This window comes from Siphateles boraxobius, unplaced genomic scaffold (genome assembly GCF_051911475.1).
Source record: "Siphateles boraxobius isolate OS27281-9 unplaced genomic scaffold, OSU_SipBor_1 6, whole genome shotgun sequence".
Taxonomy (NCBI): domain Eukaryota; kingdom Metazoa; phylum Chordata; class Actinopteri; order Cypriniformes; family Leuciscidae; genus Siphateles; species Siphateles boraxobius.
Window position 1 is genome coordinate 35,294,500 of NW_027509186.1, and position 19,481 is coordinate 35,313,980.

At 44.0% G+C, this 19,481-nt stretch overlaps 1 long non-coding RNA gene across 1 annotated transcript; it reads right to left on the reverse strand.

Moving 5' to 3' along the window:
- Positions 1-2,030: 2,030 nt before the first annotated feature.
- Positions 2,031-3,258, reverse strand: LOC143715364 (uncharacterized). The gene is made up of 3 exons (XR_013195726.1): positions 3,123-3,258; positions 2,977-3,048; positions 2,031-2,903 (listed from the first exon to the last, which is right to left on the reverse strand). It is a non-coding gene; the product is annotated as an uncharacterized LOC143715364 (long non-coding RNA).
- Between the last annotated feature and the right edge of the window lie 16,223 nt (positions 3,259-19,481).

The following is a 19,481-nucleotide window of genomic DNA, read 5'->3' on the forward strand; positions in this document are numbered from 1 at the left end:
TTAGCATTAATTTGCATAATATAAAATATTATATATTTATTTTTTTAATGGAATTTGATATTTACTGCAATTTTGTATGTGTTTAAAAAGGCAACTGCAACAAAGCACCAATTTGCGCCAGTGACGTCTAGCAAAATTCCTGAGGTAGCCTAAGCTGTAATTGAAATCATATTTTTTTTAAATATATTTTGACATAAGTTTGCTAAAAGGATTAGCATTATGTGATAAGTGCTTTGGAGCCACTTGTGCAGGTAGCATACAATATCTTATAAAATCTCTATAAAATTGGCTAACTTATATCAAATAGGCTAAGTGACCTTTGCATCATGTCTAACATTATATTTATTACACAGCAAATGAACCAATCAGAAGATGGACCATTTTCTATGTTCAGTCTCACCAGATTAAATGTCTCCAGGTAAGCATTGCAGTAAAACTCTCACTATTTCATTCATACCAAATCTAGCATTTTAACAACTCAAGTTGTTAAAATGTACTGTACTGGTCAGTGGGGAGATCGATTTCAGTCTTTCTCTCTGTGGATCTCAGCATTTTTGGACAGAATTTAGGATATGTAAGTATTAAAATTTAATCTGGCATAATTTAATTTAGTTAATCTGAAATGTTTGAAAATGCAATTGACAAAAAGCTGTTTAAAAAATATATTCTTAAGTTTTAGTAAATAATAATAAAAATGTTTTAAAAAAAACTATTATGAAATTTTCTCCTCTCTCTCTCTCTTTGTTTTATATAGTGTTGGAACCGGGATCTCCTCTGAAGGACTGAGTACATTTGTGTTTGTGGACACGCATACAGACCAGGGAACATTCTGATGTTGTCAGTCAAGCTCTGAACAGGAACCAATCTTTGGAAAAGTTAATTTATTCACAAAGGTGGACAAAAACATTGTGTTGGCTTTTTAAATAAAATGTTGATGATGACTTTTACTCCTATGCTGTGGAAAAGATGGAGGAGTAGACAGTCAGACATTGATAATAATAAGAAATCTTTGAGCATCAAAGAGACTTCTTTCAAAAACATTAGGACACTTAAATACTTCTTTTGGCCACCAGTGTACATGAATCCAACAAATCTTTGGAAATAATTATTTTGAAGGTGGGGTTATGTGTCATGTATTGTGAAAAGAACTGTGTTTTGCCCTGTGTTGGACATATCCTATTTGACTGCTTAATGTATTTATATTCTGCAGTTTTATGAATGTAATGGGTGCTATTTCATTATAATAATTGTATAAGCTAAACAACCAAAAATCCTATTTTTCCTGTAGCTCAAACAGTAGAATGCTGGCGCTTGCAACATTAAGGTCATGGGTTCGATTCCCAGGGAAAGCAAGAACTGTTAAGAATGTAAATGTGTACATTGAAATGCAATGTAAGGCACTTTGGATAAAAGCATCTGCCAAATGCCAGGGACTGCAGATGAAATTTAGCTCTGTAGCTAATTCTGGGACAGTTCTTTACTGTCCATTGTCCCTGTTAAATAATAAAAAAAAAAAAAAATAATAATAATAATGCGTAAATGTAGGCTACTAATGTGCAAAAGGGGACAATCTTGGTATAAATATTTTTTCATAAAAATGCAATCTATTTTCTTTGGGCTACACAAGAAAAAGAAAAACAAAGAAATAGGAGGATATTTAATTGTGGTAGCAGTAAAATACTTCTGCTGTCAGGAAAGCCAAATCAAGTTCTTATACCTGTCCTGACCTGAGCACAAGCTCTCATTCTAATCCTGAAAGCCTTAAATAACATATTTAAATACTTTAAGTCATTAAATTCCTTTAAATTGATAATATCACCTGTATACCTAATTACGGTTTGTCGTAAATGACATGTACGGTTAAACATGCATTGATCATAAACCTGCATTGGTTACCTCCACTGTAACTGATTTCCCCACACAGGTTAATGCTTTGATGTTAAATGTCGACTACGCCACCCCAGAATACTGAGGACTATCCGCCCTAAGGGCGCACAGATTCGTTATCAACGTGGGCAAAGAGACGTGGGTGAAACACATGTGCAAAAATAAGTGATTTTATTTCTCATATGCATTTACATAATAAATACTTAAAAAGGTCACCAGAATCTCAGGATCAACTTCACAGTAACATGCACCATCTGTATCAAACACAACACCATACTCACAATTAACCCAGTCGACCGGAGTGGTGATACCTGGAGGTACAGGCTAGCCGTTAATTTAATATGAGCCCCTATCCCCATTCACGCACTCCCACACACACGTGAAGATTAGCTACAAACAGACACACGGCATAGGTGTAATCACCCCCACACAATGGCAGCTAGCCAACTCCCCCTCCAGGAACCTCCAGCTCCTACAAAAAAAGAGATCACACAAAAATGGATCAGCACATTTAAAACACACAATATAAACTCAACATAACACACAGAAAACATACAAATCACTGTTCTCCTAAGAGAAAAAAACCCATATTCAAAGCACACAGTTCACTCAATCAACAGTGATCAATACAATGCACAGAATGCAAGGCAAACTATAACGAATAACAAACAATCCTAAACATCAACTCCCTTCACAACTATAGCATCACAGTTGAAACGGTGGCCGCGGGTAAAGGCAGACCAACCAGCACACAGTATCTTTACGGCGTGCATAGTCATCCGGAGATTAATCGTAGAAGCAAAACATACATCAGAGTTAAACATCAGAGTTAAACAGATGGCCGCGAGTAAAAGCCGACCGACCAGCAAACCGGATCATCACGGCGTGTGCAGTTACCAGGAGATACACCATAGAAGCAAAACAGCAACGTAGTCCCACTCAACCGTTCCCCAAGTTAGATTTGTCGCTCGATCCCATTATATACACCAGGGGAGCCCTCAGATATGCCGATAACCCTGCCGAGCATAACAATATGTTAATGAAAGTAATACAACTAAGGTCGACAGATATAATTACTGCTATACATACCGGCAGATGTAATCGGCCCATTCATGGCCACGCGCCATGCGGGGATACAGACGCTCAGTCGGAAACATGCCGCTGTAAATGACAGGCTATAAATATCTCGCTGAGAACAGCAAAGCATAACTCGCACGTAAACAAACTAACGTTACCAGAGACGAATCGGCTGCACGCGCCCAGCAGACAGGGAGACCAGACCGCGGTTAACCCTTAGGCGGCCATGGATGAAAGTGACATCCGACGCCGCCAAGGCACACATCCGGTCGCCCAAATCCCCTTCCTTTATACGCCATCCCACGGCGCCCAATCAACTACTCGCATGTGCACGATCTCTCAGTAGGTGGAGTTAGTCCACCCTGCTACATTCTACCCCCCCATTACGCATCGTCGTCCCGACGATGGACAAAACTCAGCCATCACCCGATGACACTCATTTTCCGTCCCCTGCCATGACGGCTATACGACGAGAAACATATGGGAGCTACTGACCACCAGTACTCCTGCCATGACAGCTACACAATGAGAAGCGAGTAATACACAAGTTCTCTGCCATGACAAAAAAAAACACATGAGAGCGACTGATTTACCACCAGTACTCCTGCCATGACGGCTACACAATGAGAAACGAGTGATACACAAGTTCTCTGCCATGACGGCTATACAAGAAACATAAGGGAGATACTGACTACAAGTACTCCTGCCTTGACGGCTATACGACGAGAACATGAGGGAATCTACTCCCGTGCCCCTCCCTCTAATTGTCGTAACTCTTACTCTATAGTCCACCCTACACTTTCCAACCATAGAGGGAAGCCAGCTGACAGAAGAAGTCCGGTTCAAACCACATACGCTGCTGTTTTGCTTCAGAATTTTTTTTTTTAAACACACGAGAAACACCTATAAATTGTTATTATTATTTGTCTTTCTTTGTAAATACACCCACGTCTCCGCCCAACGGAGAAATTCATCCTGCCGACTACGCCAGAATGTGGCAGCATGGGCTCGTGCTAATTGAAGAATAGAGCTTAAATGTCGACTACGCCACCCCAGAATACTGAGGACTATCCGCCCTAAGGGTGCACAGATTCGTTATCAACGTGGGCAAAGAGACGTGGGTGAAACACCTGTGCAAAAATAAGTAATCAATTCCCCTTCCTTTATACGCCATCCCACGGCGCCCAATCAACTACTCGCATGTGCACGATCTCTCAGTAGGTGGAGTTAGTCCACCCTGCTACAAGAGCATAATATAATTTTTGCAAAAACGATTGCCACAAGAAGATTATTTTAAATGGGTTTTACTAGTTAATCTATGCATACTGAATTTTAAAACAAATGATAGTATATATTAATATAGAATCACATACTGAAAAGAAAAGACCTGTAATCATACAGTTCAATATTGGTCATTTTTGGAGGAGGCAGACAGTGCGCGTCCATGGGAGTGTTTCCTTCCCCTTTACAAGCATAACACTCATTCTCACTCACACAGCGGAAGAGAGGAACTTGAGCCTCAATCTGCTTAAACGCAGTCTGAAGATCTTTATCAGTGTCAAACTTCCAGAAATACAAAACCTTTATATTCCACTATGTTTTTCCCAGTTCTTCAGAGCATTTATGATGTCGTGATGGCTTTATAATTTATAATTTATAATTTATGATGGCCCATCGCATCCAGACACGTGTCAACACAGGGAGATTCAAAGGTGTAGAAAACAGCACAGCCGTCTTCTTTTCTTTTATTTAAAAGTTTGCTCATAGGCGAGTTGTCAGCAGGATTCAGCAGGAGAGACTCTGAATGCATGTTGTATTGCTTCTTTTTACTAATTACAACTTTCCTAGTTCCTGCAGCGATGAGCTCTGAACCCTGGTAAAGTGCGTTTGTTTCATCAGTAATAGCATTTTTCACATTCCCAGCATTCTCCTGAGTCAGGAAGGTGTTCAGATTGAAGTTCTGTTGACACTGATCCTTCGGCACATTGATGGCGGTGGCGTACTGATAGTGAAAACCATCTTTATCATCGACTCTATTATATTTGTTAACTCAATGAGTAATCAATCACTTCATTTAATTTCCACAGTTTTTTGATATGTTTGTATAAAATCATAAAAATGAACATTCATTTTCTAAATAAAATACATTTCATATTACTCTATTATTCTCTAACATTTCAATAAATTATTAATGTTAAAAATAAGTTGTTGATCTAATTCATTATCAATTATTGAATTTAGTTGATTAGACATGTTTTATTTTAATGAACAAAACAAACAAATGGTTTAAAGTTGTCTTATAATAAAGCCCTTTATTCAACCAAAAAACATGTTTTCATTCATTTAACTGTCATTTTAACTGATGACAATAATAATAATAACCCTAATTTAATAATACAGTTTATTTTTTTAATAATTGATTAATATCGTATACCGTGATATTTTCTGAGACGTCATCATACTGTGAGAATCTCCTACCATTACAACCCCACACAGGACAGTCCCCCTCCCAACCACACCCCCGCTGTTAAAGAAGTAGCTCAGTAACTTTTACTTTGAGAACATTTTAAATGAGGTACTTTTTACTTTTACTCGAGTAGATTTTTAGACTGGTAATTTTACTTGTACTTAAAAAAAAAGAAGTAACCTTTTACTAAAGTAGTATTACTTTTATTTTAGTAGAATATTTTATTACTCTTTCCACCTCTGCTCATAATTTACCCGGGGTTAACAATTAATTAATGGATATCCATACATAGACATTTCACATTGCACATTTCTAGACCCTGTTAACGTTCTTGCATATCTGTAATTTACGTGTCATTGATTAAATGAACACAGCAAACATCCTGTTTACATGAGGCTCTAGCATTGTGCATCCTCATTGCTGTCTACTGTCAAGTTTTTCCTTTTACCATTGCTGACTTTTCATTCAAACTATGAGCTTTTAATTTTTCATAGACAGACTACTTGTCACAGACTTACTTGCCTACTTACTCCTCAAAGAAGTTAATAATGCTGGCATGAGTCTTGATGTCCACAGTGTCTTCAACACCTTCTGTCCTGTCGGGAAGCAGGAACCCACAGTACCTTGAAACCAAACCCGAATATCTATCATATCCTTTGTTTAGTTTGACATATGTACTTGGAACCTGTCAACGGCACTTCACTTCAGGTAAAACCAGTTTCTAATCGAAGTAAACACATTGTCTGTTATTGCGCTTTATATATATGCAATGAAAAAACACACTATTGAATAGAAACACATCAGCAGGGGTGTGTTCCAGAAAGCAAGGTTAACTTACCGTCATATATACCCTGAACTCTCAGATGATTAACCCAGAACTTGCTTACTCGAGGTAAACGGATGTCTTCTAAAATCGTGACTGCGAGTATCACACACAGAGACAATGACACAACCTAAAAACCACTGAACGCATCAACATGTTAACAAAGAAATTATGAAATTAATTATGATTAGTAATTTATTGACAGCTCCAATGTTTTTAAGCTGTAATTTTTGTTTTATAAGTGGAAATCACTGATTAAATCACTGATTAAACATAACATATAACACTGTAGAAATAAGGTGTATAAGGTGTGCCCCCTTTAAGAGCTGCTGATAATTACAAATCTCTCTGTGTTAAATCTTGCATTATTATGAGTCGAGCCCTTATAACATTCTGGTCGGACTGGAGAACTGGGACAACCAGTTCAATGAAAGCCTTTGTCTTTAAGGATATCTTTTGGGCTGAGAAAAATACAGAACATCTTCAAGAAGATTGTGGCTCATGTTCTTCTCTACCGCTGGAATGAGAATGAGTGTTTTTATACATGATCATTGGGTGTAGGCAAGGGCGTAGATTTGGTTTGAACATTGGGGGGGTTGAAGTTTGGGTATGCCTCCTGATATTGTGATCATGGTATAAATAATGGGGGGGTTGTAATGCATAGATTTAAATATTGGGGGGGTTATATCCCCCCCATCCCCCCCACAAATTACGCCCCTGGGTGTAGGTAATCAGTAAATTAGTGTGGCAATTAAATGGCAGTGTTTTCTAAATGAAACACAAGAGCAGGCTACATTTTTACTTGCTGTTTATTTTATTTTTATTTTGTTTGCATCCTGCTAAACTGTAAAAAGGCAAAACAATTGTAGTTTATCATGCATTCATGATGTGTCCATTATGAGGTTGTTGTTTCACTTCCTTCTCTTTACAAAAGCTAAAACATGCTTGGGACATGCTATCAATATGCTAAACATGCTAGGAACACTTTAACAACTTGCTAAGACATGTTAGCAAAGTGTTAAAACATGCTAGGAACATGCTAGAAATGTGCTAAAGCATGTTACCAACATGCTAAAACAAGTTAGCATAATATTTAAACATGCTAACAACATATTAACAGTGTGCTAAAACAGGCAAATATTATGACTCCTATGTTTTTAATAAATATACAAAACGTCTCTGTTACGTATGGTAAATGGACTGCATTTATATAGCGCTTTCACAGACCGAATGGCCACCATAGCGCTTTACATATTTGCCTCACATTCACCCATTCATACACACATTCATACACCGACGGCGGTGTCAGCCATGCAAGGCGCCACCCAGCTCGTCGGGAGCAGTTGGGGTTAGGTGTCTTGCTGGGAGTATGGCAGAACGACGCAGCGTCTCGTTCCCTATCAGGGAACTAGGGTTACATACGTAACCGAGACGTTCCCTTTCAAGGGAACTCGAGCTGCGTCAAGCTGTGGGAACGCTAATACCCACGTCGCCATAGGAGCAAATGACCGTCATGTGGGAACTAGCGCACAGAGGACGAGAGCACCTGCGCCTCAGGAGCGCCTTAAGTCCAATTCATAGAACTTAACAAATGTATGCGGTGAGGACCACCCAGCCGCATCATAAACATCACTTAGCGATACTCCTGACAACGATGCTTTAGAAGCAGCCATACTCCTAGTAGAGTGGGCTCGTACAGCCAAAGGTGAAGGCTGACCAGCCGACTCGTAAGCAAGTGAGATGGCCTCAACCACCCACTTGCTCATTCTCTGTTTAGACGCGGGACACCCTTTCCTGGGTGGCCCAAAGCACACAAATAACTGTTCTGATTTCCTCCACAGGGCAGCTCTGTGGACGTAAGCGTCTAACGCCCTAACCGGGCAGAGAAGGTTAAGTTTCTCCTGATCTGATGACACAAAAGGAGGAGGATAGAAAGCCTGCAGCACTGTAGGTCTAACAGCATTAGTAGGGACCTTAGGGACATAACCTGGTCTAGGGTATAGAAAACCTTAACCATACCAGGCGAAAACTCCAGGCACGAGGGTGCAACCGACAGACCCTGCAAATCTCCGATTCTCTTAAGTGAGGAGATTGCAAGCAGAAAAAGAGTTTTATAAGTGAGAACTTTCTCAGAAACTTCCTCAATAGGTTCAAAGGGGGCCAAAGAAAGGCCCTCTAGTACAATGGCCAAATCCCAAGTCGGCACCCTCATATGAACTGCAGGCCTCAGCCTCAAAGTGCCACGAAGGAAGCGAGTTATAAGTGGGTGTCTCCCAAGAGAAACTCCACTGAAAGGGACATGGTAAGCAGCTAGTGCCGCCACATACACCTTTAGTGTGGAGGGGGATAACCGTGCAGAGAAACGAAATCCTGCAGAAACTCCAGCACTGCACCCACTGGGCCGTAAACTGGGTCCTGCCGGTGTTCTGCACACCAAGAAGTGAAAAGTTTCCACTTCAGGGCATATAACTTCCTCGTGGACGGAGTTCTGGAGTGAAGGATGGTCTCAACAACCTCAGTTGAGAGACCAGATTCTATGAGCTGGGCCCCCTCAGAGGCCAAGCCCACAGTTTCCACAACTCTGGGCGGGGGTGAAATATCGTACCGCCCTCCTGAGAGAGTAGATCCCTCCTGATCGGAATCTCCAAGGGAGAACCAAGGGAGAACCGAACCACACTCGGGCCGGCCAGAACGGGGCTACTAGAAGTAGGCTGACCCCGTCCCGGTGAACCCTCTCCAGAACTCCTGGTAGCAGAGCAACCGGGGGAAAAGCATACAGACGTGACCTCGGCCACGGCTGTACCAGAGCGTCCAACCCCAGAGGGGCTGGCCGACTGATGGAGAACCACAGATGATAGTGCGTTGTCTCCTTGGAAGCGAATAGGTCCACCTCAGCGCGACCGAAACTCAACCAAATGAGCTCCACCACCTCGGGGTGGAGCCTCCATTCCCCCGGCCTCGGCCCCTGCCTCGACAGGGAGTCTGCTACCACATTCAAATAACCAGGAAGATACATAGCTCTCAGAGACCGTAACTTCCCCTGGGACCACAGGAGGATCTGACGGGCCAACTTGTAAAGTGGACGCGACCGCAGGCCCCCCTGATGATTTATATACGAGACCACCGACATGTTGTCTGACTGAACTAGCACATGATGACCTATGAGGTCTGCTAGGAAGTGTTTCAAAGCTTTGAACACCGCCAACATCTCTAGACAATTTATATGCCATGATAGATGATGGTCCTGCCACAGACCTTGGGCTGGACGACCACTCATGACTGCCCCCCACCCTGTGAGGGAAGCATCCGTCGTTAGCGTTACGCGGCGACAAAGAGCCCCCAACACAGGCCCTTTGGATAGGAACCAGGTTTCTTTCCACATGACCAGAGCACAAAGGCAGCGCCGCGTGACTTTGATCGTGCGGAGGGGATTTCCCCTCGGGGAGAATCCCTTGGTCCGGAGCCACCACTGCAGTGGTCTCATGTACAACAGGCCGCAAGGTATAACGTTGGACGCTGCTGCCATCAGACCCAACAGTCTCTGAAACTGTTTTACAGTGAGTAGCTGGCCTAGCTTTACTTGTTTCATAGCTGAAAGAATCGAAGCGATGCGGGTTGGAGAAAGTCGCGCCCGCATCGAGACCGAATCCCAAACGACGCCCAGAAAAGTGGTCTTCTGAGAAGGAGATAATACACTTTTCTTTGCGTTCAGCCTCAACCCCAACTTTCTTATATGAGCGAGAAGGACATCTCGATGCTGAACCGCCATCTGCTCTGTCTGAGCTAAAATTAACCAATCGTCGATGTAATTGAGGTTACGAATGCCCTGAAACCTCAGGGGCACTAAAGCTGCATCCATGCATTTCGTGAAAGTGCGGGGAGATAAAGCTAGGCCAAATGGAAGAACCTTGTACTGGTACGCCTCGCCCCGAAGGCGAACCTCAGGAACTTCCTGTGTTGTGGAAGGATGGAAATATGGAAGTACGCGTCCTTCAGATCTATCGTGACAAACCAGTCCTCGAATCTGATTTGTGACACGATCTGCTTGATAGTGAGCATCTTGAATTTTAGCTTCCCTACCGAGCGATTCAACAGGCGCAGATCTAAAATTGACGCAACCCCCCATCCTTCTTTGGAACGATGAAATATCGGCTGTAAAAACCTGACTCCAAACTGGGAGGAGGAACCCGTTCTATAGCCTCCTTTTGAGGGAGCGCTTTCACCTCTTGTTCCATTACCAGAGCCGGCTCGGGGCCCACCACTGTGGGCAGAACCCCTCTGAATTTTGGTGGACGACACCTGAATTGGATAGCATAACCCTTTTTTACTGTGTGCAGAACCCAGTGAGATATTTTTGGAAGGCTTTTCCACTCTGCCAGAAATACTACTAAGGGTACCAGTCTCTCGAGACCGGCCTCTGGTGTAGCTTGAGCAGCAAACACAGCGCCCTGTAACGGCGCACCGGCAGGGAACGACTGGCTTAACTGCTCTGAGACCCTCCTCAGAGGGGGCGAGCGTCCCTCGGGAAAGTGCTCGCTGGGACCGTCTGTGCCCCGGCATGAAGGCGGGGTTGGCAGAACGGGCCCCTGAGGGCACCGAAGAAGAGCGGGCACCGTGTAATGCGGTGAACACCTCTTTCCCACGGCAAGGACCACCCTCAGCATCCTGACGCCAGTGGCGTCAGGACTTCTTCTTTGCCGAAGCCTTCTTGGCCATAATAACTGTCCTCAGATCAGTTTTGCCAGAAGACTTCGGCTGAGAGTGCCGCGTCTGGTCCCACTGTTTGGAAGGGGGAGCGCGAGACGCGACACTCTGCTTCTGTTGCGCCCTATGTGAGGAGCTGACTGGCGGCCTGGACTGCTCCCGCCCAGCAGTACCGAGGACATGAATTTTAAGAGGCATACATTTCTGAAACGCTGCCGACTGTTTCTTCTCTTCCTGAAATCTATCTATGACAGTATTGACAGAATCACCAAAAAGACCATGAGGAGAGAGCGGAGCGTCCAAAAGAAAAGCTTTTTCTTTTTCTTTCATGCCAGAGAGATTTAACCATAGATGCCTCTCTGCGGCCACCAGGGCTGCCATAGTATGGCCCATTAGCTTGGCCGACTCCTTGGTGGCGCGCAGAGATAAATCTGCAGCCTGACGCAGTTCGCGAACTACGTCAGTGCTGACCTCTTGAGTGTCACTCACATCCTTTAATAAGTCAGCCTGGTATGCCTGCAAGATGGACATCGTGTGCAGGCACGCCGAGGCTTGACCGGCTGCCGAATACGCCTTACCCACTAAAGCTGATGTACTTCTAAGAGGCTTAGAGGGTAAAAGTTGTGCTTTAAAAGAAGATGCAGCTTCAGCAGAAAGATGACTAGCAAGCTTTTTCCACGATCTCGAAACCTCTGTGTGGAGATCAGGGAAGAAGGGCAAGCACCGGCGTGGAGGTTGAGAACGGGAAGGCAAAAATCTTTCATCTAATTTAGATTTTTCTCTAGACTACTGCCTAACAGCTGGCCACTCGATGCTTAACTTAGAAACAGCACGAGTGAGCACCTCCATAAGCTCCTCACTTTCGGGAGAGCGAGATGGCGAATCATCGACATCTCCCGCATCCAGACTAACAACATCCAGATCCTCAGAACTGGATAGTTGCAGTACTGGGGCCTCAGTTCGGGGGGAAGAAACCGCAGACCGTGCTTCCGAACCCGAGACTGAGGCACTGGATCTAACAGGTAAGGGCTGAGATAGGGCAGAGCCCGTCTCAAGCCCCGCTGTTAGATCCATCTGTGATCCCCACGAATGACGTCGCCGCTCAGCCTCGGCATAAGCGGGACCCGATCCGCGGGGATCGCGAACCGAACCACTCTCCTCAAAGAGTGATCGGCGGGAGCGGAGCGTTCTAAGAGGCAAACGCTCGCAATGCTCACAATCAGCCCCCTCGAGAGCTGACTGGGCATGCTGCACTCCCAAACAAACAACACATAAGCTGTGTGTATGCCTGCCCTTTAAATAGCGCGAGCAGGGAGGAACACACTTCTTAAATTGTTGTTCGCTCGCCATTGTCTAACAATATAACATATATATATATAGTTTTTTTGAAATAGTGAAACTCCTGCTTAGTGACAGACAAAAACACTTGAGACAGATCCACATATAGCGCTTACTGAAGGCATAGAAGCTGTCGCGCTTGTGTTTTGGGGGTGCTTTATAGTTTCCTGGTCGATGACGTCACCCGCCTATGACGTTCCGTGTCTCAATTGGACTGATTCCATACGTGCTTCATGACGCACAACGCAGGGGCGTTCCCACAGCTTGACGCAGCTCGAGTTCCCTTGAAAGGGAACCCAGTAGACCTTATAGACTAAACACGCAATACGCATGTGCACGCCGTCAGCGTTTTTCGTGTTATTGAATTTTCAGCAGAGATGTTAATTTTTTCCCCAAAATGATTCAACGCCTCTGCACTTTGGATCCTATTTCAAGGTTTGTGTTCTCGAGCCACCAGTCACTGTTGTTGTGCGAATAAACAGGCCGGAACGCATTAAGGGTTTTCTGTTAGAACGGTGTAGTGTTAGCGGCCCCTAAGTTAAAGGTGCATTGTATAATATTTCTTAGGATCTATTGACAGAAATGCAATATAAGATCCATAACTATGTTTTTAGTGGTGTATAAAGACCTAGCATAATGAACCGTTATGTTTTTATTACCTTACAATGAGACATTTATATCTCCATAACTGCGGGCACCCCCTTCTATGGAGGTTGACATATTGTGTCGTCATGTTTCTAGCGTAGCCGACAGCGAACAAACAGCGCTACAGAGCGTGTTTCGTCACTACCTTGAAAAAGAGGTTTTCAGTGGTGTATAAAGACCTTATTAATGAACCGTTATATTTGTATTACCTTAGAATGAGCAGTTTCTGTACACCGTGGATCCCTTACATTGAAATGCACCGACATGTTCCTACCGTAGCCCTAAACGGACAAACGCGTTTCGTTACTATGTTGCTCTTCGTGCAAGGAAGCAAGCTTAGTTCAGATAATAAACACTGACACTTGATGAACAAGTAACAATAATATTCACAATGAAGTTTTACTGAATAATTAAGTAAACATAATTTCTTAATTTATCCTTGTAAAGAAACCTCATTGCTGAACTGGCTACTCTCTGCTGTCTCAGACGATGACATATTTTCCTGTCGCGCCACCGTAACTTTTGTTGGGTGCAATTCGTAACCTCACCACTAGATGCCGCTAAAAATCATACACTGCACCTTTAATAACTAATGATCTTCGCAATGGAAGTGAATCAATCAAAACTAACTTTAGCTGAACAATAACTTTATTCTACAGCTGATGTAAAGCCAAAACAATCGCTGTTACTTTAATTTCCTATTATCACTGTAAAGCTGCTTTGAAACAATTATTGTTAAATTATTGTTAAAAGCGCTAGGTTATATAAATGAAGGTGACTTGACTTGACCCCCTCCCTTTTAGGCCCCTATATGGGCTTTCTGTGGGCCAACTTTCTGTGTTCCTTGTTACACAACCAATAAAGGTCTTGCCTTTCGGTCTCCACAAATGAGCTGAGTCCTCCACTGGTGAATCACGTGTGTTTGATGAGGGAGACGTACAAAATGTGCAGTGCTGGGGATCCAGGAGCAGGTTTAAAAACCCCTTCACTATGAGAAACACAGAACATGTCCCGCAAAATGAATAAAAATTTGATCTTTGATGCCAGCGCTGTATGCAAATTCAGCTGAGTTCCCATCACAAGAAGCAACAGATAAATGCTGCATTTAATTTATCATCAGCTGATATCAAGATCAAAGACAGAGAGTGTGTGTGTGTGAGAGAGAGAGAGAGAGAGAGAGAGAGGTAGAGAGAGAGAGAGAGAGAGAGAGAGAGAGAGAGAGAGAGAGAGAGAGAGAGAGAGAGAGTGACACTGGCACTGGTGAAAGAGTACAGCGCTCAGCACTTTAAATCCAGATGAGTTTGTGTTGAGATTCAAGATGAGAAACTTTCCATTTCATTTGTCTCTGTTTGCATGTCTGCTTCTTGAAGAGATACTAATCTGTGGAGATATGTGTTGCAGTAGTGCTGTGGTATCTGGAGGCCTTTATAACATGCTCTCACACCTTTATTTTTTTAGAGTTTTTGGTGAAGTAAATTTACATGAACTTGAATTTACTTGAACAACCAGATTAATTAACACCACCTGGCTTGAGTGAATAGAATGTGTTTTGCAGGGCATTTACACCTGGTCTTTTATCTGATCAGTGAAAATTTATATAGTGGACAAGTGTAAAGAGGCCCACAGTAACATGAAACAGCTCCCGAAGACTGCAGCGAGAACGTAACCACTGATCTGTGAGGGCAAAGGTCAAGGGTGGCTCTGGTTTTCCCCAAAGACTATAGATATAGAAAGACGGTTCACTCCTATTACTATGAATGAAAGAAACTGCAACGCGCAATATGGCGGTATAGTCCCGCCTCCTAAGTAACAGAACCAATCACTGATTGATAAAGTCATTGTGTCGCTACAGCTGCGGTTGGAAGCTACAGTTCCCATAGAAACTAGTGACGCATTGGCTCCTATAGCCTGAAAAATAAGGCTTTTTGAGATTACAGCATTCCCACATTCAAAAAGATAGGACTTGTATGCCCGAAATAGCTGCCGGGAGGCGTTGCAAATATGGCCGCCGAGTGAACAGACTTTCCTTGAAAGGGACTTTGCTTTCCCTCATCATCGCTATGGAAACAACAAAAAGTGTTTGCAGTGCATCTTTGCGGCACATCTACAAACAGCAGCACATGTCTAGAAGTCATTAAGCACAAGAGAAGTCCTACTTTCCCTTTTCTCTGTCAACACTTCTGTGTGACACGTATTTATTATTGTCACAGGCTCTTATTTGGCTTGATCTATGGCAGAATATATCATTATTATTATTATATTATTTAGGAATACGAATGTTTCTTTTCTCCTCCACAGATCCATTCATCACCTTTTGCCATGCTTCTAATCATTACATCTTTTTCTCACAATCCCTCTTTCACACAAGCATCGATTGCGAGTCTCATCTTATAATGTTGTAAGACTGTAAGAACTGGAATATTCCGAGCCATCTGGGGTAATCTCTGAGAAAACAAAGAACCTTTCTGGAAATGAACATTTGAACTCTCAACCCTTGTATGATAATTCTATAATAATATATTAAATTTAATAGTGGTTTTCTGGGTACTCAAAGTGCTTTACATGGAAGGAGGAATCTCCTCAACCACCACCAATGAATGTTTGAATGTCAGAGCGTTTGGGAAACACTACAAATGTCCCTTCTTGTGCACCCCAAGCACAAGAACCACATGCAACCGTTTTCACTTAAGGTGGATCATTTTGATTAGACTAATTTCTCTCTATGAAAAAACTGCTACCTCTTAAAGATAGAAAAATAGAAAGAAATCACTCTAGAGCCACAGAAAATGATTCGCTGCATTGCCAATGATACTAAAATGTAAGACATTATTCACTGTAAACCTCATGTATGCTATAACTCTGAAGTCAAAGCAAGTTACAGAAACAAAATTGTTTTAGAACAATTATGACAAAATGTTTATTCATGGTTAAAGGGACATTGTGTAGGAATTTCTCCCATCTAGCGGTGAAATTGTATTTTGCATTCAAACGTATTGTGCTCTCCAGTGCCTCGCTTTTTCAAATGCGTGTTGCATCTACGGTAGCTGTTATGTACTTAAAAAACTATGACAGGATGTCTTCTAACAGCACTTCGTCGAGTTTTCCTTCGGGTGAACAGGTTTGTTATTTCAAACAAACTGCAACTTGACACAATGAACAAACGAATGTTACCGTATGAATAATAACAGGGCAATGCAGCCTTTTAAACTTGCCGGGGCAGTGAAAAACGCCTCTCTCTGCTCTGCTCTTCCGTTTCTGCTGCTTTCAGTTACGTGACGCTGGCTCTGAACGAAAACGCGTTGTGGAAACGCTCTGCCTAGTACTTTTTGACCCTCTCTGCTATTATAGTTTTTCAAGATGGCGGAACAACATGGAAGCCTCCATGGACCTACCCGTCACATGTATATAAAGATAATAAATTATTAGTTTATGAGGATAAGTCAGATAATTGGCAGAGGTATTTGTACACCATTGAGGACATTGTCACGGAGCGCGCGGCTGTCACTGAGTGCGCGCCTTCACCTCTCTCCGGTCTCACTTGCTCCTTGTCACCTGAGTTCTAGAACTGCAATTCCCATTACTCCCCTCTGCTATCATTAGAATCCAGCCCTTCCTGGCTTCTCCATTCAGTATCATCACCTCCACCTGTTAATCATTACCTACCCTTTATCTGGACTGCTCAGTTCTTTGTTCCTTTTTGAAGTCTTGTTTTGCCAAACTGCATGTTGCTACGTGTTTCGTTGGTGTTTCATGTCAGTGATTCCTTGTTTCGTTACCTGCTTCAATAAAGTACTGCAGATGGATCCGACTGCCTCAGCTCCATCATTACAGAAGACTTCACCACTACAGGATCCAGCAGACTTCCAGCGTCTTGCTTCCGAGGTTTCTTCCCAAGCACCTGTGTTAATCGAACACCAACAACAGCTGGTCAAATTAACAAATCTCACTGAAGATCTTGTGAGGTCCATGCAAACCCTCACTCAGCAGAATGCGGTCGCTAATCAAGCTCAAGCCCCCGCTGCACCTGCTCCCTTAACTTAGCGTGATTACGACTTCAAGCAACCCCAAATTATGGACCCCTTGTATGGTGTCAGTTCCACCGCGGCTGACTACATGCTTTCCTTCCGCACTCTGGCAGCACAGGCGGGTTGGACGGAGGAACCACTTAAGTGGTTGTACCGAAGGGGTCTGAATACGGACCTGCAAGGGGAATTGGCTTGTCGCGACAATGGGAGGACCCTAGGAGAACTTATCAGAGAGCTTCTTGTCCTTTGAGACCCAGATCCAGAGATCCTTCTCCGGTGAGTCCTTGATTAGTTCTCCCAGCTCTCTCATTCTCGAAGTTTTCTTTAGTTTTAATGGAAGTATTTGCAAAACAAGGGCTTTAATTGACTCTGGAGCCTCTGGAAATTTTGTCGATTTGGAGTTTGCTTTGTCTAATCATTTCTCTCTCATCCCTTGTGAGTCTCGTGTGGCAGTGGCAGCCCTGGATGGACGTCCCCTGGGGACAGGGGAGGTACAATACATCACGCAGCCTCTTACTCTCAACTTCGGGTCCCGTCACACGGGGAGAATTCAGTTATACACGATCAGCTCACCCCTTCATCCAGTAATTCTGCGATTGCCATGGCTGGAGAGACACAACCCTCAAATTTCCTGGGCCGAGAGGAGAATTACTCAATGGTCTCCCTTCTGTCAGGTTCACTGCTTGCCCGCTCTCTGTGGTCCTGAATCGAGCCACAGTTCCTCCGAGAAATTGAATCTGCAAGGAGTCCCCGCGGTCTACCATGATCTCGCCCTGCCTTTCAGCGAGAGAGAGGCTTCACTTCTACCCCCGCACCAGTCCAGCGACTGCGCTATTGAACTTCTACCCGGAGCCGTTCCCCCGCACGACCGAGTGCATCTACTGTCGCAACCGGAAACTGAGGCCATGAAATCGTATATTGAGGAACAGCTCGCTAAGGGTTTCATCACCACTTCCACATCTCCCGCGTCCGGTGGGTTTTTCTTCGTTAAGAAGGATGGGGTCTGCGGCCCTGAGTCGATTTCAGAGGTCTCAATGAGGTAACTGTGAAGTATCGTTATCCCCTGCCTTTAGTCCCTGCAGCCTTGGAGATGCTTCGCTCAGCCTGTTACTTCACCAAGCTGGATTTGAGGAACGCTTACAACCTCATTCGCATACGGAGGGGTGATAAGTAGAACACGGCCTTTTCTACGACCACAGGCCGCTATGAGTATCGGGTAATGCCGTTCGGGCTGTCCAATAGTCCTTCTGTGTTCCAGTCTTTTGTTAATGAAATCTTTCGTGACATGCTGAATCAGAGAGTTATTGTTTATATTGACGACATACTGATTTTTTCTGAGACGCTCGAAGCACACGTCCAGGATGTGCGTACCGTTCTCAAACGCCTAATTGAGAACCAGTTATACGCCAAGACTCAGAAGTGCGAGTTTCATCAGACCCGGATCGCCTTCCTGGGATATGTCATCAGCGCTGAGGGGGTTCTCATCGATGACAGCAAGGTCAAAGCCATGGTGGACTGGCCTCAACCTTCTTCTGTGAAAGAATAACAGCGATTTCTGGGCTTTGCCAACTTTTATCGTAGGTTTATTCGTAACTTCAGTCTCATCGTGACCCCTCTCACATCTCTTCTCCAGGGGGGAGGGAAGCACTTCCGGTGGTCTTCCGAATGCACTTCAGCGTTTACCCGGCTGAAAGAGAGATTCACTACCGCACCCATTCTCCATCATCCTAACCCAGAGAGGGAGTTCATCGTTGAGGTTGATGCTTCAAGCACAGGAGTGGGTGCGATTCTGTCCCAAAGCCACAGTAACCCCGCTACAATGTTCCCCTGTGCCTTCTACTCCTGCAAGCTAAATCCGGCGGAACGCAATTATTATGTGGGCGACCGGGGGCTTCTGACCATGAAAGCGGCCTTGGAAGAGTGGAGACACTGGTTGGAGGGTGCGCGTCAACCTTTCACCGTTCTCACGGACCACAGGAATCTAGAATATATCAGGTCCGCCAAGCGCTTGAATGCTCGTCAGGCTCGCTGGTCACTGTTCTTCTCTCTATTTAATTTCAAGATCACGTACAGACCTGGGTCCAAGAACGGGAGGGCTGATGCTCTGTCTCGCCAGTTCGTGAATTTCAACGAAATCTCCAAGCCAGAACCCATCCTTCCCTCAACTCTGATCATTGCCCCTGTGCAGTGGGACATCATCTGATCCTGATCTCTTGAACTCTGTGATCGGGTGCTTCAATGGGTTCACTGCACGCTCAGCACTGGACATCCAGGTATCTCTGCTACAGTACAGCTAGTTTCCAACCGCTTCTGGTGGTCCACACTCCGGGCTGATGTTATCAAGTTCATCCACCAATGTTCCATCTGTAACACTGTCAAATCTTCCCACCTTAAACCTGCCGGTCTCTTACAGCCACTCCCAGTGCCTCAACGCCCATGGTCCCACATCGCCTTGGATTTCGTAACTGATTTGCCTCCGTCTCAGGGATTTATCACAGTTCTGTCAGTCGTGGAT